Source organism: Zophobas morio, unplaced genomic scaffold (assembly GCF_036711695.1).
Source record: "Zophobas morio isolate AGI-343-1 ecotype UQ-CSIRO unplaced genomic scaffold, CSIRO_AGI_Zmor_V1 ptg000014l, whole genome shotgun sequence".
Lineage (NCBI taxonomy): Eukaryota > Metazoa > Arthropoda > Insecta > Coleoptera > Tenebrionidae > Zophobas > Zophobas morio.
Genome location: NW_026972119.1, coordinates 21,405,326 through 21,418,583, shown reverse-complemented (window position 1 = coordinate 21,418,583; position 13,258 = coordinate 21,405,326). Strand labels below are relative to the sequence as shown.

Below are 13,258 nucleotides of genomic sequence, written 5' to 3'. Positions count from 1 at the left end.
CTTCTATATCCCGTAGACTCTCTAAATTCTCTCTAGATTCTCCAACCTCTAGATTGCCAACTATAGACTCTAGACTTGCAAGATTTTATAAATTTTCTGGGTTCTCTAGTTACTGTAAACTTTTTGAAGTTTTTAAACTATAGATGACTTAAATTGTCTAGATTATCTTGGTTTGGAAACTATACTCTATAGATGCTTTAAACTCCACACGTTTAATGGGGTTTCTAGATATCCTACCTTGTCTATAATCAGGAGTACCTTCGACTTTGTACTTTCTGTGGACTCTATACATTCTAGGCCTTCTAGACATTCTAGATTCTCACTTCTAGCTAGATTTTCTCCATTTTGTAGATTCTCCAAACTCTCTAAGCTCTTTACGCTCTAAACTCCGAACTAAAAAAAGTCTAAATTTTTTTCAATTTTGTATAGTTTCTAAGAACTCTACATTTTTTATGATCTGGAAGTCTTCTATGTTCCATAGACTCTCTAAATTCTCTATAGATTCTGCAATCCTTAAATTCCCAATTATGAGCTCTAGATTTGCTAATTTTATAAATTTTCTGGGTTCTCTAGCCACTGTAAAGTCCAGATGATATTATCTTCTATAGATACTGCAACCTCTACACGTTTGATAGGGTTTATAGATATCCTACCTCGTCTATAATCAGAAGTACGTCTCGACTTTGTACCTCTTGTAGACTCTATACACTCTAGGGCTTCTAGACATTCTAGATTTTCACTTCTCTGGAGGCTTTCTCAATTTTGTAGATTTTCCAGACTCTTTAAAACCTTTACGTTCTAATCTCTAAACTAAAATGGTCCAGATTTCTAGATTTCCTTAAGTTTCTATGTGCTCTACATTTTTCATGATCTGGAAGCCTTTTAAGTTCCGTAGACTGTCTAAATTCTCTTTAGATTCTCCAGTCTTTAAATTGCCAATTATAGAATCTAGATTTGCTAGATTTTATAAATCTTCTGGATTCTCTAGCTACTGTAAAGTTTTTGACGTTTTTAAATTCCAGATGACAAAATTGTCTAGGTTCTCTCGGTTTGAAAACTATAGTCTATAGATGCTTCAAGCTCTACAAGTTTGGTAGGGTTTCTAGATATCCTACCTTGTCTATAATCAGGCGTACTCTAGACTTTATACTTTTTGAGGACTCTACACATTCTAGGAATTCTAGACATTCTAGATTCTTACTTCTAGGTAGGTTTTCTCCGTTTGATAAGGTTTCTAGATTTCCTACCTTGTCTATAATCAGGAGTAGCCTTCGATTTTGTATTTTCTGTGGAGTCTATATACTCTAGGGCTTCTAGGTATTCTAAGCTATCATTTCTAGGTAGGCTATCTACATTTTGTAGGTTCTCCGAACTATCTAAACTCTTTGCGCTCTAAACTTTAAACCAAAAGAGTCCAGATCTTCTAGTTTTTCTAAAATTTCATACTACTCTACATTTTCTATGATCTAGAAGCTTTCTATCTTTAGTAGGCTCTCTAAATGTTCTATAGATTCTCCAACCCCTAAATTACTAACTATTGACTCTAGAATTGCTAGATTTTGTAAATTGATGACTTAAATTTTCTAGATTCTCTCGATTTGGACAGCATATTCTATAAATACTTCAAACTCTCCAGACTTTCTAAACCCTTTACGTTCCAAACTGTAAACTAAAAGAGTCCAGATTTTCTAGATTTCATAAAGTTTCTTAGTACATTTTTTATGAACTGGAAGCCTTTTAAGTTCCCTAGACTCTCTAAATTCATTCTAGATTCTCCAACCCCTGAACTGCCAACTATAGACTCTAGACTTGCTAGATTTTATAACTTTTTTGGGTTCTCTAGCTACTGTAAAGTCTTTGAAGTCTCTAAATTCCAAATGACTTAAATTGTCTAGATAATCTGGGTTTGGATATTATATTCTATAGATACTTCAAACTCTACACGTTTGATAGGGTTTCTAGATTTCCTACCTTGTATATAATCAGGAGTAGCCTTCGACTTTTGTAGGTACTTTAAATCAAAAGTGTCCAGACCTTTTAGCTATTTTAAAGTTTCTAAGTAGTCTACATTTTCTATGATCTAGAAGCCTTCTATATCCTGTGGACTCTCTAAATTATCTCTAAAATCTCCAACCTATAGACTGCCAACTATAGATTCTAAACTTGCTAGATTTTATAAATTTTCTGGGTTCTCTAGCTACTGTAACGTCTTTGAACTTTTTAAACTCCAGATAACTTAAATTGTCTAGATTCTCTCGGTTTAGAAACTATATTCTATAGACGCTTTAAACTCTACACGTTTAATAGGGTTTCTAGATATTCTACCTTGTCTATAATCAGGACTACCCTCGACTTTGTACTTTCTGTGGACTGTATACATTCTAGGACTGCTAGACATTTTAGATTCTCAGTTCTAGCTCTTTACGCTCTAAACTTCGAACTAAAAAAGTCTAGATTTTTTTAGATTTTGTAAGGTTTCTAAGAACTATACATTTTCTATGATCTCGGAGTCCTCTATGTTCCATTGACTCTCTAAATTCTCTCTAGATTCTCCAGTCCTTAAATTCCCAACTATGGGCTATATATTTGCTAAATTTTATAAATTTTCTGGGTTCTCTAGCCACTGTAAAGTCTTTCAAATTCTTAAACTCCAGATAATATTATCTTCTATGGATGCTTCAAGCTCCACACGTTTGATAGGGTTTCTAGATATCCTACCTTATCTATAATCAGGAGTACGTCTCGACTTTGTACCTCCTGTAGACTCTGTATACTCCAGGACTTCTAGACATTCTAGATTTTCTTTTTTCGGGAGGATTTCTCCGTTTTGTAGTCGTAGTACAAGAGTTCCGATTTTCTAGATTTTCTAAAGTTTCTACGTACTCTATATTTTCAATGATCTGGAAACCTCTAAGTCCCGTAGACTCTCTAAATTCTGTCCAGATTTTCCAGTCCTTAAAATGCCATCTAGATTTGCTAAATTTTATAAATCTTTTGAGTTCTCTAGCAACTGTAAAGTCTTTAAAGTTTTTCAGTTCCAGACGATTTAAATTGTTTAGATTCTCACGGTTTGGATACTATATTCTATAGATGTTTCAAGCTCTACATGTTTGATATGTTTTCTAGTTATCCTACCTTGTCTACATATAATTAGGAGTACCCCTCGACTTTATACTTTGTGTAAACTCTATACTTTCTAGGACTTCTAAATTTTCACTTCTAGGTAGGCTTTCTCCATTTTGTAGATTCTCCAAACTCTCTAAATTCTTTACGTTGTAAACAAACTCTAAACTAAAAGAGTCCAGATTTTCTAAATTTTCGAAAGTTTCTAAACACTCAACATTTCTATGATCTGTAATCCTTCTAAGTTCCGTAGACTCTCTAAATTTTCTCTAAATTCTACAATTCTTAAACTGCCAGCTGTAGATTCTAGACTTGCTTGATTTCATAAATTTTCTGGGTTCTCTAACTACTGTAAAATCTTTCAAGTCTTTAAGTTCCCAATGACTTAAATTGTCTATATTCTCTAGGTTTGCATACCATATTCTATAGATGGTTTAAGTTCTACACTTTTGATAGAATTTCTAGATTTCCTACCTTGTCTATAACCAGGAGTTTTTAGATTCCCTACCTTGTCTGTAATCACGGATCCCTCGACTTTTTACTTTCTATGGACTCTATATACACTCTAGGGCTTCTAGGCATTATAGATTCTCTTTCTAGGTCGATTTTCTCCATTTTGTCGATGCTCCAAAAACTCTACAGTTTTCAAGCTCTAAATTCTAAACTAAAACAATTCAAATTCCATAAATTTTCGAAAGCTTTTGTTTAGATTCTCTATATTTTGGAGGCCTTCTAAACTCCTGGACTCTTTAAAGTTACTCTAGATTTTCCAAGTCCTAAATCACCTAGACTGTCTAGGTTTTCTACAGTCACCATATTCTCCAAAATCTATATATTGGAATCTAAAATCTTTAGAAAACTTAAAAGAGCTAGCGAATCGCGAAAGTGTACTAACTTTAGCCAAACCAGAGTTTACAGATCTTAAAGAATATGGAGACTTCAGAGAACTTAGACAATCTAAGCAATTTAGGGATTGGAGAATCTACGGAGGATTTGGAAAGTCTATGGAGTTTCTAGAGTCTTCATGTAAAGAATCTAGATAATCTAAAAATTTTACAATGTCTAGAGAACATAGATCCTTTATTTAGTACCGACAAACCCTAGAGTCCAGAGAATCTATAGGGTCTAGAAGGCCGCGTGGTTAAAGACAATCTAAGATATCTAGAGACCAAACAAAACATATAGACTTTGCATAGTTTAAAGTACCTAGAGAGCCTGAAATATCTACAAAGTATAACGTCTAAAATTTGTAGATGGGCTAGAGAATCTAGATCATTTAAATTGTCTAGAATCTAAACATTTTAAAAAGCTTACGCTAGCTAGGGAGTTTAGAAAATCTATAGGATCAAGAAAGCCTCTTAGAGATAAGAGAACATGGAGAATTTAGAGTATCAGGACACTCTACAAATAATTAGAGTTTAAAGGACCTCCAGAGAATAGAAATTCTAGAAATTTTGGAAAGATTGGAGAATTTAGATCAGGTCTATTTTCCGTCGTTTTGGTGTCCACTGGCCGATGAGTGGAGATTATATTGTTTTTGTTTATTTGTGTTTCTATCTGAAAAGGATTAGCCAAATTTTGATTAGTGTTTTACAATTATAGTTTCCAAGATTATCTATGTAATAAAAATCGACATATACGGCAGACAGACAAACGGAAACTGGGACCTATTTTTTGTGCTCTAGGGGTCATGTAATGTCGAGAAAATATCCTAACCTTACATTAAAAACAACTTAACCTAATAATTGGTTCCCAACCAAAAGACTACATTTACATGCCCTACTTTTTTCTAAAAACATCTGAAAACCCATTACTCTCGTAGTAATATTCTTCAGGCAACCCCACACAAAGCCTTTTTTCAGTTTATCATTTATAACTGCATTCCCCTCGTTAGAGGCCAAAAACACGCCTTTGCCACTCGGCTGCTTTATGGCCTCTTGTTCGGCTCGAGATTGTGCAGATCTCAGTCGTAAACACCCGGAGTCGAACCGGATTGAAGTGCAATGTAAAAACCGTCCGACAGCATTAAGTTTAATCTCGAAATTTAGTTGTCGTTTTATTTAATGCGAAGCTTTACACAGATTACCGCTACATCTGGATGTAAATTCATCTAATCCGCGTTTCGATTAGAAAATCGACTTTCAAACTTTCACAGGCTATTACACCAAAATAAACCTATCAAAACGGTCCGCGTTTGCTGGATTTATGTCCGTAATAACACTTCCGTTAAATAAAAAAGACCGCAGCCATAATCGCTCCCTGGAATATTTCGCTGTAGATGTTTTAGTGGCGGAGGTGAAATTGTTTTCGGTTTTATTTTGCTAGATAGCTTATCGATTCGCTAAACGCTACACAGTGGCATTCCTCATCACGACTCCTATCTATGTAAATCTCTCCCGAAATGGGGATTCCGATTGGATTCCGGTACGCCATGTTCGAACAACCCCGGCGGTTGCTGGTGGTGTTGGTTTAGGGCGTAGGACACACAGTTTTATAATAAGGACGGGTGGGTTTAGGCTAACTTCATTATCCGCGGCACATGTGTAAGGGATGATCTTATATTGTGCGAAAACATATTTATTCAAAGCAGGGGTCCTCAAACTTTTTGCATTTTTACGTCCCGAGCGTGAGCTTGACAGTGTCACGTTTTCTAGATCTAGACGTTTCATGACCTCTAGACTACGAAAAAGTGGTCTCCCGTTTCGTTCTTTCTGTCTGTCTGGCAGTCGTCTGTATTAATTTTTACTAGACATATAATCTCCGAAACTACTGGATGGATTGTTGTCAAATTTTTTAACCAAAATTTGGCTAACTTTATAAAATAAAATACTCCTCCGTGTTGAATTTTAACCCTAGATATACAGATTTTTCGAAAAAAAAATGAAAATTGTATAACAATATATTGTAATTTAACCTTGAGACTGCAAAACCGAATGCTTTCAAATCTCGCAAACGTTTTAAGCTTTATTTTTTTGTTTTTTTTAATGTATGGATTTCTCAATTTTTCGATTTTACGGTATTTTAATTTTTCAATGTTCTAAATTTTAGGTTTTTCGATTTTTAGATTTTTCAATGACTGTTTTTTTTTATTTTTTCAATTTTTAAAATGTTTGATTTTTCGATAATTCAATTTTTCAATTTTTAAATTTAAGATTTTCGAGTTTTTATTTTTTTGTTTGTTTTTTTATGTATGTATTTCTCCGTTTTTCTATTTAATGATATTTTAATTTTTCAATGTTTTAAATTTTAGATTTTTCTGAATTTTGAGTTTTTCGTTTTCTCAATTAATCTGTTTTTTGATTTTTCCAAAGTCTTCTCAAAGTTTCGTTCTTTCAATTCTTCGATTTTTCAATTTTTTGGGTTTAGGATTTTTCGACCTTGCTTTTTTGACTTTTCAGTTTCTCAAATTTTCAATTTTTTAATTTCCTAACTTTTGGATATTTTGTTCAATTTTGTGATTTTTCAGTTTGTCGATTCTTCAGTTTTTTTTCTTCTATTTTTCAATTTTTCGATATGACTTCTGGGACTTTTTAATTTTCCATTTTTCGATTTTTCAAGTTCTGGATGTTTCGTAATCGTGATAAATCGTTAATCAAAATTTATTCGTTTATTCCCTTCTAATAAATTGATGACGTCATCTCAAAATTTTGCATAAAAAAAATCGTAAAACAAAATCTTATAATTGATCGAAAAATCTGGATTTATTCATCGTAGATCAATTTTTTGATACCACAATTTTCGTTTTTTCAGTTTCTTTGATTTTTCAATGTTTCGGTTTCATAATTTTTCGTTTGTTCAACTTCATTATTTTTTTCAGTTTTTCAAATTCTCAACTTCCAATTTTTCCATTTTTTTTTTCAATTTTTGATTTGCGATTTTTCAATTTTGCAATTTTTCGATACTACAATTTTTCATTATACGATTTTTCAGTTTATTATTGATTTTTATTTCTCATTTTCTGGATTTAAAGACACAGTTTTTCGTTTCATTTCCTTCATTTTTTTAATGTTCGTTCCAATCGTAATTTTTGGTTTATTCGGTTTTTGAAATTTGAAATTTTCAATCTTTGATTTTTCAATTTCTCGATTTTAAATTGTTGTAATGCAATTTTTGGATTTCCAATTACCCAATTTTCCGATTTCTCAGTTTTTAATCTTTCAGTTATTCAATTTTTCATTTCTTCAGTTTTCGAGGTCTTAATTTCCAGTTTTTAGAATTTTCAAAATTTCCATTTTACACCTTTTCATTTTTTCATGTTTGATTTTTTAATTTTAGAATTGTGGAATGTTTCCATTTTGTTTATTCGAATACCGAAAAATCGAAAATTTGAAAAACCGAAAATCCGAAATGTCAAACAATCAAAAAACCAAGAAACTGAAAAATCGAAATATGCAAAAAGTGAAAAATTGAAGAGGAATAGAAATCGAAAACTTGAAAAATCGCAAAATTTAAAAATCTCTAAACCTAAAAATCGAAATAGTCCAAAATCGAGAAAACGAAAAATTAAAATTTGAAGAATTGAAAAAATTAAATTAAACAGAACGAAAAATCGACGAAATATTGAAACAAAGAATCGAAAAAAATGAAAAATCCCAAAATTGAAACATCGAAAAAGTGACATCGAAAAATTGAAAAATCGAGAAATCGAAAAAGAGGGAAATCAATTTTTTATTTTTCAATTTTACAATTTTTGGATTTCCAATTATTATCCGATTTTATGATTTTTTAATTTTCAATATTTCCGTTTTACAATACATATCTCGTTTTTCGATTTTCAAGTTTCTCAATTTCTAATCTTTGAATTTTTCAAGTTTTTAACTTTCAAGTTTTCACTTTGCAACAAAAAAAAGTTGAAAAGTCGAAAAATCGAGAAACCGAAAAATCGAAACATGGAAAAAGTGAATAAAACATCCCAAAATTGAAACATTGAAAAACTGACACGTAAAAAATGAAAAATTAAGGAATTGAATATTCGAAAAATTGAAAAATCAAAAACCTGAAGAATCGAAAAATTATAGAATTGAAAATCTGAAAATTGAAAAGTCAAGAAATACAGAAACGGGGAAATCAATTTTTTAATTTTTCAGTTTTGCAATTTTTGGATTTCCAATTATCCGATTTTAGGATTTTCAAGTTTTCAATAATCTGTGAATTTTTCAATTTTTCTTCAATTTTCAAGTTCTTAATTTTGCACTTTTTCGTTTTTTGATTTTTCGCTTTTAGAATTTGCGGTTTTTCCATTTTGTTTATTCGAAAAATTAAATAATCGAGAAATCGAAATGAAAAAAATTCGAATATACTTTGAAAAGTGGAAAACCGAAAATTTGAAATTTTGAACACTCGAAAAATCGAGTAACCGAAAAATCGAAACATGGAAAAAGTGAAAAATTGAAACATCGAAAAACCGAAACATCAAAAGATCGAGAAATCCAAAATTTGAGAAATCGAAAAATTGAAAAATCAGGAAATCTAAAAATTGAAAAATCGAAGTAGCCCAAAATCTAAAAAACGAAAAATTAAAATTTGAACAATTAAAAAATTTAAATTTAAGAAAAAATAAAAATCGAAAAATTGAAAATACGTGTATAAATCGAAGAATTTATTAAATCGATAAATCGAAAAATTGAAAAATCAAAAACTTGAAAATAGCAAAATTGAAGAATTGAAAATCCGAAAAGCGAAAAATTGAGAAATCGAGGGTGGGAAAACATTTTTTTTAATTTTTCAATTTTTCAGTTTTTGGATTTCCAAATATCCGGTTTTACTTTACGATTTCTTCATGTTCAATATATAGATGCAACATATATTTCGGTATTTCGATTTTGCACTTTTTTGAGTTTCAAATTTTTCAATTTTCAGTCTTTCGAGTTTTAAATTTTTCGTTTTTTCAATTTTTCAAGTTTATGATTTCCAATTATTAAATTTTTCAAAATTTTCATTTTACAATTTTTTGTTTTTTAGTGTTTGATTTTCAATTTTATAATATCGAAAATTCGAGAAACGGAAAAATTGAAAATTTGAAATTTTCAATTCTGAAAACTCAAAAAGTCAAAAAGTCGAAAAGTCGAAAAATCGACAAAGCGAAAAATCGAAACATGGAAAAAGTGAAAAATTAAAATATCGAAAAACGGAAAAATTAAAATTTGAAAAATTAAATAATTTTAATTTAAAAAAAATAGAATTCGAAAAATGAAAATCCATGAATCGAAAAATTGAAAATCGATAAATCGAAAATTTGAAAAATCCAAGAAAAATGAAACGAAGAATAAGAAAATGAAACATCCCAAAATTGAAACATTGAAAAACTGACATCGAAAGAATGAAAAATCAAGAAATCGAAAAGTCGAAAAACTGAAAAATCAAAAACCTGAAGAATCGAAAAATTGTAGAATTGAAAATCTGAAAATTGAATAGTCGAGAAATCGAAATTAAACAATTCGAATATCGAAAAATGAAAAAACCGAAAATTTAAAGTTTTGAATAAAAAAAAAACCGAAAAGTCAAAAAGTCGAAAACTCGAAAAATCAAGGAATCTAAAAATCGAAACATGGAAAAACCGAAACATCAAAAGATAGAGAAATCGAGAAATCGAAAAATTGAAAAATGAGGAACTAAAAAATTTAAATTTAAGAAGAAATAAAAATCGAAAAATTGAAAATATATAAATCAAAAAATTGAAAATCGATAAATCGAAAAATTGAAAAATCAAAAACTTGGAAATGGCAAAATTGAAGAATTGAAAATCCAAAAATCGAAAAATTAAGAAACCGAGCAATGGGAAAACAATTTTTTTTAATTTTTCAATTTTTCAGTTTGTGGATTTCCAATTATTCGGTTTTACTTTACGATTTCTTCATTTTTAATATTTAGATACAACACATATTTCGGTATTTCAATTTTGAATTTTTTTGAGTTTCAAATTTCTCAATTTTCAGTCTTTCGAGTTTTAAATTTTTCGTTTTTTCAATTTTTCAAGTTCATGATTTCCAATTATTAAATTTTTCAAAATTTTCATTTTACGATTTTTCGTTTTTTCGTGTTTGATTTTTCAATTTTATAATATCGAAAATTCGAAAAATAGACAAGTCAAAAATTCGAAATTTTGAAAATTGAAATTGAAAAACTGAGAAATCGAAAAGTCGAAACATGGAAAAGTGAAAAATTGAAACATCAAAAAATCGAGAAATTGAGAAACCGAAAATTTGAAATATCGTGAAATCTAAAAATTGAAAATTCGAAATAGACCAAAATTGAAAAAGCGAAAAATTAAAATTTGAAGAAATAAAAAACTTAAAAAATCGAAACATTGATAATAATTGATAAATCGAAAAATTGAAACGAAGAATCAAAAAACTGAAAAATCGAGAAATTGAAATTCGAAAAATCGAAGATTAAAAAATAGAGAAAGCGGGAAATGAGAAAATTGATTTTTTAATTTTTCAGTTTTGAAATTTTGGATTTCCGATTATCCGATTTTAGGATATTTCTTAACTTTCAATATTCGTTTTTTCGATTTTTCAAGTTCTTGATTTTCAGTTTTTATTTTTCAAAACTTTCATTTTATACTTATTTGTTTTCCCATTTTTAAATTTTCAATGTTACAATTTTGCAATTTTTTTATTTTTTCAATTGTAAAACGAAAAATTGCAAATCGAGAAACCAAAAATTCGAAAAAAATTGATGAATCGAAAAATTGGAAAGAGGAAAAAAAGGAATCGAATGGGAAAACTGGGAAACCCAAAAATTGTACAATAAAGTTATACCAAAAATTGTAAAATCGAAATATTGCAACACTGAAAGATCGAAAAATAGAAAAATTAAAAATCAAAAAATTGAAAAATAGAATGAACGAAAAGGTTTTAAAATCCCATAATTGAAAAATGAAAAAAATTTAAAATGGTAAAATTGAAAAAGTGAAAAATTTCAAAAATTATAATTATTATTTTTATATAAATATATTTAAAATGAAAACTAGCAAAATTGCAAGTCAAAAATTGATGAAACGAAAAACTGAAAACTCGAGAAACTGAAAAATATAAAATTAAAAAGTCTAAAAGTTGAAAAATCGAAAAATTGAAAACCGAATAATTGCAAATCGAAAAATTGAAACATACAAAAATTGAAAAATGAAATAAATGAAAAATGGAAACGAAAAAGTGAAGCGATGAAAAACTAAAAAATCGAACAATTGTATATCGAAAAATTGAAAAATAAAAAATTGAAAACTCGTGAAACCGCATATCGAAAAATTGCAAAATCCAAAAATTGAAACTTCCAAAATTTTGAAAATCGAAAAAGTCGAAAAATAAAAAATCGAAAAATTCTATAAACAAAATATTGAAACAAATTGAATAATCGAAAAACTGAAGAAACGAAAAGTTGACACTGACAAATTGAAAAGTTAAAAATCGGAAAACTTAGAAATCGAATGAATTGGAAAATTGGAAAGAAAAACGAATCAAATTGGAAAATTCAAACATTGTTAAGTTGAGAAACTGTGACACTAAAAGATCGAAAAATTGAAAAATTCAATATGGAGAAATTGAAAAATTAAAAATCGATTGAATGAAAAGGTTTAAAATCGTAAAGTTGAAAAAGTGAACAAATTTAAAAAATATGTGAAAAGTAGAAAAATTGCAAATCAAAAATTGAAGAAAGGAAAAATCGGGGAACTGAAAAACCTAAAAGTGAGAAAAAAAATGAAAATTTATCGAAAAATTGAAAACCGAAAAGTGCAAATCGAAAAATTGAAAAATCTAAAAATTGGAAAATTTCACACTGAAAAAAAAGATTACAAAATCAGAAATTTGAAAACCCCTGAAATTGAAAAAATAAAGACAATTAAAAACCGAAACAAAAAATCGAATGATGAGAAATTGGAAATTCGAAAAATTGAAAAATTAAAAATTGAGAACTCGTGAAATTGCAAAACGAACGTCCAAAAGTTGAAAAATCAAGAAACTGGAAAATTTTAAAATGAAAACTTAGAGTTACATATCGTAAGACTGCAGAACCAAAAAAAGAAAAACATTGAAAAATTATAAGTCGAAAAATTGAAAAATAAAAAATTGAAAACTAGTGAAAATGCAAATCGAAAAATTGCAGAATCCAAAAATTAAAACATCCAAAATTTTGAAAATCGAAAAAGTGAAAATCGAAAAATAAAAAAATCGAAAAAAAATCTATAAACAAAAAGTTGAAAAAAATTGAATAATGGAAGAACTGAAAAAACGAAAAATTGCAAAATTGAAAAAAATAATTTCCATTCATTTACAAATCGAAGAATTGAAGGAACGAAAAGTTGACACATTTGAAAAATTAAAAATCGAAAAAGTTAATGAATTGGAAAATTGGAAAGAAAAACGAATGAAATCGAAAAATTGGAAAATCCAAAAATTGTTAAATTGAGAATTGAAAAGTTCAATATGGAGAAATTGAAAAATTAAAAATCGATTGAACGAAAAAATTTTAAAATCGTAAAGTTGAAAAAATGAACAAATTTAAAAAATATATGAAAAGTAGAAAAATTGCAAATCAAAAATTGAAGAAAGGAAAAATTGAAGAATCGGGGAACTGAAAAATCTAAAAGTGAGAAAAAAATTGAAAATTTATCGAAAAATTGAAAACCGAAAAGTGCAAATCGAAAAGTTGAAAAATTAAGAAACTGGAAAATTTTAAAATGAAAACTTTTCGAGTTGCATATCTTAAGACTGCAGAACCAAAAAAAGAAAAACATTGAAAAATTATAAGTCGAAAAATTGAAAAAATGAAAAATTGAAGTTGGAGGAACAAAAAACGATAAAATCGAGACATTAAAAAGTCCAATAACTGAAAAAATAAAGGAAATAAAAAACCGAAACAAAAAATTGCAAATCGATAGATTTAAGTAGCTATATTGTTCAATCGAAATAACCTTAATTAGACTATTTTTTTTGTTGGCGCCTCTTTGTTACCTGCGCCATCTACCACCAAGTAATGCAATTTCTTCTGGTCTAATATGTCTTTATTTACGTTCGGAAAATTGTAAATAAAATCTTAGTTTGACAACCGCTGATTTAAATTAATTTCGGTGAGAGGTTTCAATACGCTCGTTCCATTTGTCCAACGCCGTAGGCGATTCGGTCCAACGATAACG

The 13,258-nt window shown here is 28.9% G+C and overlaps 1 protein-coding gene across 16 annotated transcripts in view; it reads right to left on the bottom strand.

Moving 5' to 3' along the window:
• The window catches only part of Phcl-1 (pH-sensitive chloride channel 1), a 310,192-nt gene that overhangs the window by 76,621 nt on the left and 220,313 nt on the right, over positions 1-13,258 (bottom strand). The window lies entirely within an intron of this gene.